The sequence below is a fragment of the Alexandromys fortis genome, unplaced genomic scaffold, assembly GCF_014885135.2.
Source record: "Alexandromys fortis isolate MF-2015 unplaced genomic scaffold, M_Fortis_MF-2015_v1.1 scaffold_6, whole genome shotgun sequence".
Lineage (NCBI taxonomy): Eukaryota > Metazoa > Chordata > Mammalia > Rodentia > Cricetidae > Alexandromys > Alexandromys fortis.
The window spans coordinates 11,002,398-11,012,419 of record NW_026067902.1 but is presented as its reverse complement, the minus strand read 5'-3'; the positions used below and the strand labels follow the sequence as shown (position 1 = coordinate 11,012,419).

The 10,022-nt window shown below is 46.8% G+C and overlaps 1 pseudogene; it reads left to right on the top strand.

Annotated features, from left to right (window-relative positions):
• Positions 1 to 295: 295 nt before the first annotated feature.
• LOC126494957 (voltage-dependent anion-selective channel protein 2-like) lies at positions 296 to 1,131 on the top strand (annotated as a pseudogene).
• The last annotated feature ends 8,891 nt before the right edge of the window (positions 1,132 to 10,022 follow it).

Here is a 10,022-nt window from a genome sequence, read left to right as displayed (position 1 = left end):
CCCTGGAACTGGAGTTACAGATAGCTGTGAGCTGCCCTGTGGGTGCTGGGATCAAACTCGGATCCTCTGGAATAGTAGCCAGTGTTCTTAACTGCTGAGCCATCTCTCCAGCCCCTTTTATAAACAATTTTATGGCGGCTCCTTCACTTCACCCTTCAGCCACAGTGGCTACAGCGCAAGTGCCAGATAGTGGAGCGGCAGCACCCCTCAAGACACCCGCAGATGCCCCCTACCCCCACCCCTGCCCTGCAGCTTCACTATGACGGACTGTTGTGTACAGACATGTCCACGACCAATGTGTATCCTTCCATCCTATGCTGACCTTGGCAAAGCTGCCAGAGATATCTTCAACAAAACATTTGTCTTTGGGTTGGTAAAGGTAAATGTGAAAACAAAGTCGTATAGTGGCATGGAATTTTTAACATCTGGTTCATCTAACCAGATGCTGGTAAAGTTAGTGGGACCTTGGAGACCAAATACAAATGGTGTGAGCATGGTCTTACCTTCACAGAGAAATGGAACACCGATAACACTCTGGGGACAGAGACTGCAACTGAAGACCAGATCTATCGAGGTTTGAACGTGACATTTGATACTACCTTTTCACCGAACACAGGGAAGAAAAGTGGTAAAATCAAGTCTGCTTACAAGAGGGAGCGTCTAAACCTTGGCTGTCATGTTGACTTTGATTTTGCTGGACCTTTGATTTTCCATGGCTCTTTGGTTATGAGGGCTGGCTTGCTGGGTACCGAATGACCTTTGACAGTGCCAAGTGAGAGCTGACAAAGAGTAACTTTGCAGTAGGCTACAGGACTGGGGACTTCCAGCTACACACTAAGGTCAGTAATGGGACAGAATTTGGAGGATCAATTTATCAGAAAGTATGTGAGGATTCGGACACTTCAGTAAAGCTTGCTTGGACATCAGGTACCAACTGCATTTGTTTTGGCACTGCCGTTGGATCCTACTGCTTCCATTTCTGCAGAGGTCAACAACTCTGGTTCAGTCGGAGTGGGTTAGACTCAGACTCTGAGGCCTGGCGTGAAGTTTACATTGTCCACTCTGGTAGATGGGAAGAGCTTTAATGCTGGAGACCACAAACTTGGGCTTGCCTTGGAACTGGAGACTTAATCCAGTTGAAAGAAACCTCTGGGAAGGGATACCAGAGGATTTGGCCTTAATATAGTTCCATGTGACCAGCAGACTCTTCCCCATCCCCCCAGAAGGTGATCAAATCAAAGGGTGATTAAACAAGAGCTGTATTTTAAATATTTAGACAGCTTCCTGTTGGCTGGTCTAGCTGGATGGTTATCTGGTTATCAGTGCTGCCGTCATGCAGTCACTATACTGTATTTAAATGTATTTAACTGTTAAATGTGCTACCCACCAGTGATGGGATAGACGTTTATGAAAACCATGATAGTGTAGATGTTTGTTTTATGTTCTTTCAACATTGACTATTGTACTGAATGAGATGGATCAGCGGATGTTTTAAGGATGAGGTAAAAGATTGCCTTTTATTATATTCAACCATCATTAGAATTAATTTGGTAATCCCCAAACATAACAAATTATGAATAAAACAAGTGTACATTAAAAAAATGTTTTTATGGTGTATCCTTTTCCATTCTTTTGCTGTCCGTTACTTAAGTCCATGAATTTGAAATGAGCTTCTTGGAAGCAGCATCTAGTTGGGTCATCTTTTAAAATCCACTCTGCCAATCCACATTTTAATGGGTGTATTTAGACTGTTTGCCTTTATGATAATTATTGACCCGTTAGGGCCAAGTCTAACATTTCCTTATGGATTAAGGTTTGTTCTGTGTCTTACTGTTCTGTTTCACCCTGGCCTTTCTGTAGGTGTCTCGATTCTTTTCCCCAAGAGTTCTTTTTTATTTCATTATAATTTTTCTTAGAGTGCCGCTTTCTATTGCTCCTTAGTAAGGTTCGTGTTTCTAAATGCTGCTGCTGGGAAACATGATGGGGTGGATGTGGCTGCTGGGCTGAGCTTTCTAAAGCCAGATCACAGTCAGGAAGACTCAGGACCTCCCTGCTGCTTGCTGTGAGTGACAGGCTACCCACTAACGTCCCAACAGTAGACCAGATGTGGCGGTGGTACTGCCTCTGGCTGACCAGACTGTCTGCAGGGATCCGTGGGCTGTAAGAACAGGGACTGGAGCCTCTGGTTGGGTCTATTCACGCTTTCCCTCCCTCCGTGGGCTTCAGCCGTAGAGAACAGGATGTCTTTGAGGATGACTTTGTCCGCACCTTTTAGTGACTCCCACGGCAAATCCCTCCAGAGCCAAGGGGTAACCGGGAGAGAAGGGACAGCAGGAGGGCACCAAGCAGGTCACTGGTTCTCAGCTCCTGAGGTCCTCCTGCCGGCCCATCTTTTCCTTCCAGCTGCGGACTGACTTCTAGAGCGGTTAATTGTAGCTAGAGAAGTAGGAGAGGACCAGAAGTCAGCACAGCCTGTTCTTAATGCTTGGCTCTGCTTTGCTCCCTGGGTGATTTTGCAGGAGGAATAGGATCACTGGGGCTTCCGGTGGTCCAGACTTCACCTCCTGCTTTCTCAGGGGGGAGCCTGTCCTATGCATTCTGTGCACCTGCTCTGCCCTGAGTCAACAGGATGCTGAATTCATTTTGAAGAGTTAATCAGATTATCTCTTGTCTCTGGGACAGCAAGTTGATTGTTAGCATCTTAGCCCTGCCACTTCTCAGCATTGTCTCTGAGCTGCCTTGCCCCGCTCGCTCTTCAGTAATGTTTTCCTTATTTTATCTAGAAGGAGGCAATCTTGGAGTGACTGGAACTTTCTTAATTACAATTGTTTAGCTGTGCTAACAGAGACTTCTCGTAGCTGGATCCTGCTTGTTTCTGTCTTGGACCCTTGCCTGGCTCTGGATGGGCTTCCAGCCCAGTGACTCACGGAAAGTGCTATATTAAAAACTCGGAGTTAGTGTTTTAAATCAACCAGCAAAGACATACTAGAAAACCACACTCTGCCAGCTGATAGAGCCCCTATCCCCCACTGCGAGGGGGGAAATCTGCCCCTTATGCGTTCCCTTGCCACACGGGTAGTCTTCTGCCTTTCTCTTTGATAACTGGAGGAGACAAATCAAACTTTCTGAATGTTTAGAAAAGTTGTCTGGATTTAATATGCCACACTATTTTTCTCTTCTTTTCTGTGTCTGGTGTTACCTGCCCCTGTGATTTAAAGGACTCCTATGAAGTTAGTTTATAAAGTATTGAGACACAGGGGGAAAGCTATGCCTTTACCAGATTCAGGTTTATGTAGGTATGACGGTTTTAATGATGCGATGAGTAACATAAACGCTGTGTGCATGCGCACACCCGCACACCCACTCACCAAACTCAGGTTGCCGGTCTTGGCAGCAGGCACCTCTAGCTGCCGAGCCATCTCCCAGGCCCTCTGAAGATAAACTAATGTTCAAATATGGAGTAAGATAGTTTAAGGTACACTACATTTTCTCTGTCCTGTAATCCCTTTATCTCTGTGAACTATACATTTAATTTTTTTTTCTTTTAAACACATATATACCCTTCTCTGGCTCCTCACGCAAAGTTTATTGTTTGAAAACAAGGTTAAAGAGAAGCCAGTAGATTACTGTATTCTATCTTATATAGGAGCAACTTACTTTAACCTAACCAAGGAATTAAATAACCTCAGACAACCAGTCAGTGTAGTAAGTGTTTTCGTTTATTTTATAGTTTAAATATAGTTTTCTAAAAATCTGGATAAGCACTTTGAAGTGTCAATTCTTTGATTCTGGTAGAAGTGGAAGCAATTTGGGTGACTTTCAGAACAGGTCCTGGGAGGCTCATCGTCCCCTGAAACCTTAGCAGAAGGTGTGGTTACAGGAGTTTGCACAAAGCTCACCCCATCTCCCCCATTCTGACATCACTATTTGCCTGCCTGACTCACAAGGCAATGAAGGAAGAAAAAATAAAACTACCATCGAAACATGAAATAAGTCATTTTACCTTCCCTGCCTTAATCCAGCCTAAAATTAATAGTAATCGCAAACTGGCTGGCAAAGGAAACACAGCTTTTCTCCTGCTTTCCTTTGAAATGAGTCTCCTTGTGCTGTTTTGTTTTGCTTTTTTTCCTACAATGAAGATTTGGAGAGGGATGAGTTTGGTGGTTTAGAAACTCAACCGCTATAAACAGGGCTGTGTCCCTTCCCTCCCAGGCATCTCAGTAAATAACCCCAGGCCATTGTCTGGGTCCACTCCTGTAGGAGGATAAAGAGAGTGGAGGACAGGAAGAGAAGGAGGGAGTCATCTGGTGACACACACACACACACACACACACACACACACACACCAGTGTATAGAAGGTCACATGCACCATGCACAGGGAGTCAAGCTCAAGAAAGATAGAGGGGAAGGAGAGGGAGGGAGGGGAGAGGGAGAGGAGAGAGAGAGAGAGAGAGAGAGAGAGAGAGAGACTCTAATTAGCTAAAAAAATGTGCTTGCTGGTTTGAAGTTAGCTCCTAGAACAGGCTCCTAATTGCCCCCAGTGTTACTGGGCCCTTGGCACTCAGCAGAAAGACTATTTATCCAGCCAACAACAGGCTTTTAATAAAATAAGATGCTGGCCCTTTACTAAGGCGATCCTGGGAGTGGACTCCTTTTCCCTGGCCCCATTCCTCCACCCTCAGTCCCCAAGCGGCAGTTCCTACAGGCACCTCCCCTGGCATTCCTGGGGCTCTGAGTTCTGGCTCTGCTGTATCTCCAAGGCTGACACCCAGTGTGCTGGCTCCTCCTGTAATTTCTGTTTGCACTCTGCCTTCAGCCTCGGGCAGCCCTCTCCAGGCCCCACGTTCCTGCACGTTGGTACTGATAGCTGGATACTGAATGCACATAACGAACTGGGAGGCAGATGGTCAAGAGACCAGATTTCAGACGCCAAGAGCAAAGTCACCTGACCACCTCGATTCTATCCCCAAACCTGCCCTGCTTTCTCACCTATGGCTTTGAACAAGCTGGGGGATGTGTGACTAGGTTTTCTTCTTATAACATGAGCTGCAGGTTGTTTATAGACCAGGAAAATGTTGATCTCCAGAGACATTGGGAATTGCTCCTAGCACAGTCCTGTTGAGCCCAGGTGTGACAGCCAGGTCAGTTACAACCAAATGGTCAGAGAAGATAGCTGAGGGGAGGCCATCCACGGGTTCTGGGACCCCTCCAAATTAGGAGGAGTCTGCCCTCCACTCCCACACTTATGTTTGAAGTTGTTGGGAGGAAGTGGGTGGAATGGGTGCTATTGATGCTTCTGTTCCTTCTCTCACTTAGAGACGTTCGTTCCATGACTTTGGCGAGAGAGAGGAAGTCAATGGAGCAACATCTGGGCATGTGGATGGAGTCAGAGTAGGGAATTTTGTCTCCTGGAGCACAGCCCAGACCCACCCCAGAACAGCAGGGTCCTGGCAGGAAGCAGGGTATACCAGCCAGCATCTGAGATGAGCGTGCTGCAGAAGACGAGCCAGGGTGACCAGAAAGCTGCTCAGATGGCGACTCCAGAGCGAAAAATGCACAAAGCCCCCAATAAATCCAGAACGCCACAAAGATAGGGCCTGGCACAAGACCACAATCAGCTAACGCCCTTGTGAGCAAAAGGAGCAGCTCAGAGGTGAGTGGGCGAGGCTCCTGGAGGAATTCCTGGGGTCAAGGAAAATCTGGGTTCTCAGCTGGAGAACCAAGGTCAGCCCAGGACAGACCCTTCCACCGTCATCACTCCTTACCAGGCTGTTCATCTGCTCAGGCTAGCTGGGGCAGGCAGGGGACTCTGGGATACCTTTCCACTTTCATTCAGGGACAAAGGCACCTGGATCACTGTTCTTGGACCCAGTGGGAGAAACTGGGCTGATAAAGTATGTCAGACTAGGGGAGGAAAGGGTTATGGGTTCCAGGCTGTTGGAAAGAATGACTCCTGGCATGGAGGTGACACAAGACTGTCATGTACAACAATAGGGAGTGACTGGACAAGAATCTGTGTCTGGGCCGGGCGGTGGTGGCACATGCCTTTAATCCCAGCACTCGGGAAACAGAGGCAGGCAAATCTCTGTGAGTTCGAGGCCAGCCTGGTCTATAAGAGCTAGTTTCAGGACAGGCTCTAAAGCTACAGAGATAAAAAGAATTTGTGTCTGAGAAAGATGAGCAAACATAACATTCAGCCCGTTAGGGCAACTGGGCAGAGTGGAGGGGTGACTCCAAGGTCAGTGGCCAAATATGGACAACCTATCTGAATGACTGGGTATCATCCAAGGGTAAGGTCAAGGCCAATTAACTACCAGCTCTTAGAAAGTGAAGTGGGTGGGAGATGTCAGACGAGAGTCAAGAATGCCCAGGCTGAAATGAAAGGGAAGCAGGGACTGGGTAGGAGACTCAGGGCTCTCCCACATCTGCTCTGGTCAGATCTGTCAGGAGCCTTATACATGTGAAGAACTGGCTGGGCCCCAGCCAGAGGGGAAGAGGAGTCCCTCCAGTAGCAACAGGCATGGTGGGGGAGCCTCCTCTTTAAGAAAGCAAGTCTCAGCCATAGTGCCCATTCTGAGGGCGAGGTGCCAGGTCTATATTCTGGGGTGTCTTTTCATCATAGCTTTGCCACCCCGAGGGCCGGGCCAGCCTAACCCCTTCTTTTTGGCAAGAAGATTGTGAATTTTAGCCTGTATCCAAAAGCAAAATAAGCGGGCCGGGGTTGGTGGAGGACTGTGCTTGCAATGCAGGTAGGTAGACCTGGGTTTGAACCCCCAGCATGTTTAAAGCTGTTTAAGTAGGTTATCATCACAGAGTAACCTTAACAACCTCAACAACCTGTACCTATGATATCAGTATTAACCACAACTCCATCCTGACAACAGCTCCCAGAGTGAGGCCCCATTGTCACACTCAGTGTAGATGAGGGTCCAAGGATGAGGTTCTAGTGTTTCTTGGTATTTATCTGCTACAGAGGGCCTAAGGAGAGGGATAAAGAGCTTAGGGGGAAGTCCCAGACACTGTCTAAGCAGCGGTGATTAATCCTAAATCATCTGTGTGAGGGACAGGGAGGCTATGCCCATGGTGAAGGATGTGCCACACAGGATGGCAGCTGGTGAACTCCAAGTTTCAGGCAAGTGCATCCAAACAATACGAAGAAGATGTAGGATCAGGGGAAACCCCCAGAAGGGGTCCCAGCTCATGCTACTGCACCAAAGCCCAGGATGAGCACTTACTCTAGACCAGATTTCGGTATCAGAAGCTTTCATAGTTGGTTGGCCAGTAGACTAAAAAAGGGACATGGCTTTGCATGGGAGAAGCTAAAATGCAAATGCGTGATGAGATGAGTCATAGATACACAATTGCAATTTAGCTGCTTCCTTGTCTGGTTAAAGAATCGTTCAAGAGAGCAATACATGGATGGTGGATGAATAGCCCCAGCAACCTGAGAGGCTAAGGCAGCAGGATTGTAAATTCTAGCTCTGTGTTAAAGAAAAAAGAGCAGAGGACTGGGGGAGGATGGAATATTTGCTGTACAAACATGAAGACCTTAAGGTGAATTTTCAGCACCCACCAAAATAGAGGGGTGTAGGGAGACACACACCTGTGACTCTAGCATTGTGGGAGACAGTCAGGAGGATCTCTGGGGCCCCACATAGTTGGAAAACTGGGAGTTCCAGGACCTGTGAGACCTGTCTCAAGGATGGAGTTGACAGAAAAAGACACTCAAGTTCTCCTCCACTCTTTGTAAGCACGTAGGCACACAGATTTGCATACAGATATGCATACACACCCATGCATGCGTGCACACACAGTGTACTGTAGATGATGGGAAATGAGCAAGGGGATAACTCAGGTCCTGGGAATGGCAATAAGTGACCAGCCTGGCCATATATGTCCGTGGACATCACTAGATGTCAGGAAGCAGACAGGCTGTGGTATGGCCAGGTTCAGGTGAGTCAGGTACATGACTTCACAGTGGTGCTGTTGCTACCAGTCAGCTGCTCTGCTCTGGTCACGTACCGTGGTTTTAGAAACACAGACCCTTACTGTCACTCAGCTAGCTCCCTATTGTAGTATTGTGACTCTGGTCAAGTCACCCCACCAACCTGAGCTTTAGTTTTTCTCACTATGAACGTGATGTTCAAAGACATAAATAGTGATGTAAAAAATGTGGGTATCAAACTTGGGGGTGACTGGAGCTGAGAAGGACCATCAATGAACCACTCAAACTGGGTTTCACGGGATGAAACAGGAAGCCCAAACCAACACCAACAAAGATTCAGTTATAAATATTTATTAAGAAAAATACGGAGAATTTAATTCAAATGCAACCAAGAATAATGGTTCAGGCATGACCAATTGGGCAGCTTCCTTTGTGAAAATGTCCAATAACAGCGTTGTAGAAGCTAAGACACCGCCATGCTCTAAGGGCTGGGTGATAGGGGTCAGGTGGAATTCTCTGACACCTGGGGATGTAAACAGGAATTACACTGCAAGAGGAGAAGCCACACCCCGAGCTCTAGCTGCATGGTAGACAGAGCTTTACAGAAGTGTTCGGTGAAAATTTAGAACAATTGTCTGGCCCTGAGAATAAGAAAAATCCTATGATTTAGATGCCATGGACTTGGGGGCATTCAGTAATGGGGGGGGGTAAGTTCTAAAAGTTCATGTGGCCTTAGTTGGAATTTGTGTCTCTGTTGAGTGTGATCCTCAGAGTCTCTGATCCAGACATCAGACATGACACACCCGGCACTGGATGATAAGAGCCTTCCAGGTAGCAAGTGTGTCAGAACAGATCAAGGGTGCGGGCATGCTGCTCAATGTCCTTCTGAAGAGACGTTCTGGGGGAGGAAATCATCACTAACTTCTAGACAGAGCAAGGGATTAAATGCAGAAAACAAATCCACTTTCCACCCTAAAGATAGGAATGAGCATTTATCCTTACACAGGAGGGATGCAGAGCTCTCAAGCGTAAAAATAACGGGAACAAGCTGGGCATGATAGCTCATGACCGCAATGTCGTAGCCTGAGACACATAGGCAGGAGGAGCGCTGCAAGTTCAACTAGAACGTCTCAGGCCTGGATAGCCATAACAAAACCAAAGGTTAAAGAGAAACTGAAGAATATATGTGACACACGCACACATACACACATGTACACACACAGGTACAGACACACGCATGCACACACAGACAGACAGACAGACACACACACACAAAACACACGGGAGAAGACATTGAACAATGGGCAAGACAGTAGGAAAATCAAGACGAATAATTTGTAAAACATGGATATATGCCTGAACTCATATGCAACCAAAAGCAGTAAATAAAAAGCGTAAGAAAACGCATGTCTCTCAGAGTGGCTTTCATAGTCTCCTTTTGTGTTACCATAACAGAATATCAGAAGTAGAAAGCTTTCTAAAAATGAGGATTTTATTCACTTCACAGTTCCGACTATTCAAGAACAGGGCACCAGCATTGGCTCTGGTAAGGTCATTGGGTCAAATGGCAAAGGTGAGCACAGCAAAGACATTCAAAGACAGGATCAGGTTCTTATCTAGCAACCCATCCTTACAAGAGCTGATCCAGTCCCATAAGACCTGACATGGTCCCTGAGAATAAGGACGGAGCACTCCATATCCCAGTATCCCAACATACTTTGCATCCTAACTGCCTTCCACTAGACTCCGCCCCCTAAAGTTTCCACCATCTCAGCACCTCTACACTAATCACCCAACCCATGAACCTTTGGGGGCTAACCCACAGCCAAACTATGAGTGAGACAACAGTCAGTACAAGGGTTCAAGGACTCGGACCACAGTGTAGGTGGGAACATTGGTCTCATATGCTGGGCCTGACTCTCCTTGTTGTACCAGATGTAACATCAAGTTCCATGCTTCAGTCACCGTTGGTTTCCTTGCCCATTCACCAAATAAATTCCTAATTCCTGCCCTAGAGCTGTCAAGAGGGCTAGCCGAGATGATTTTTTTTTTTTTTTTTTTTTTTTTTTTTTTTTT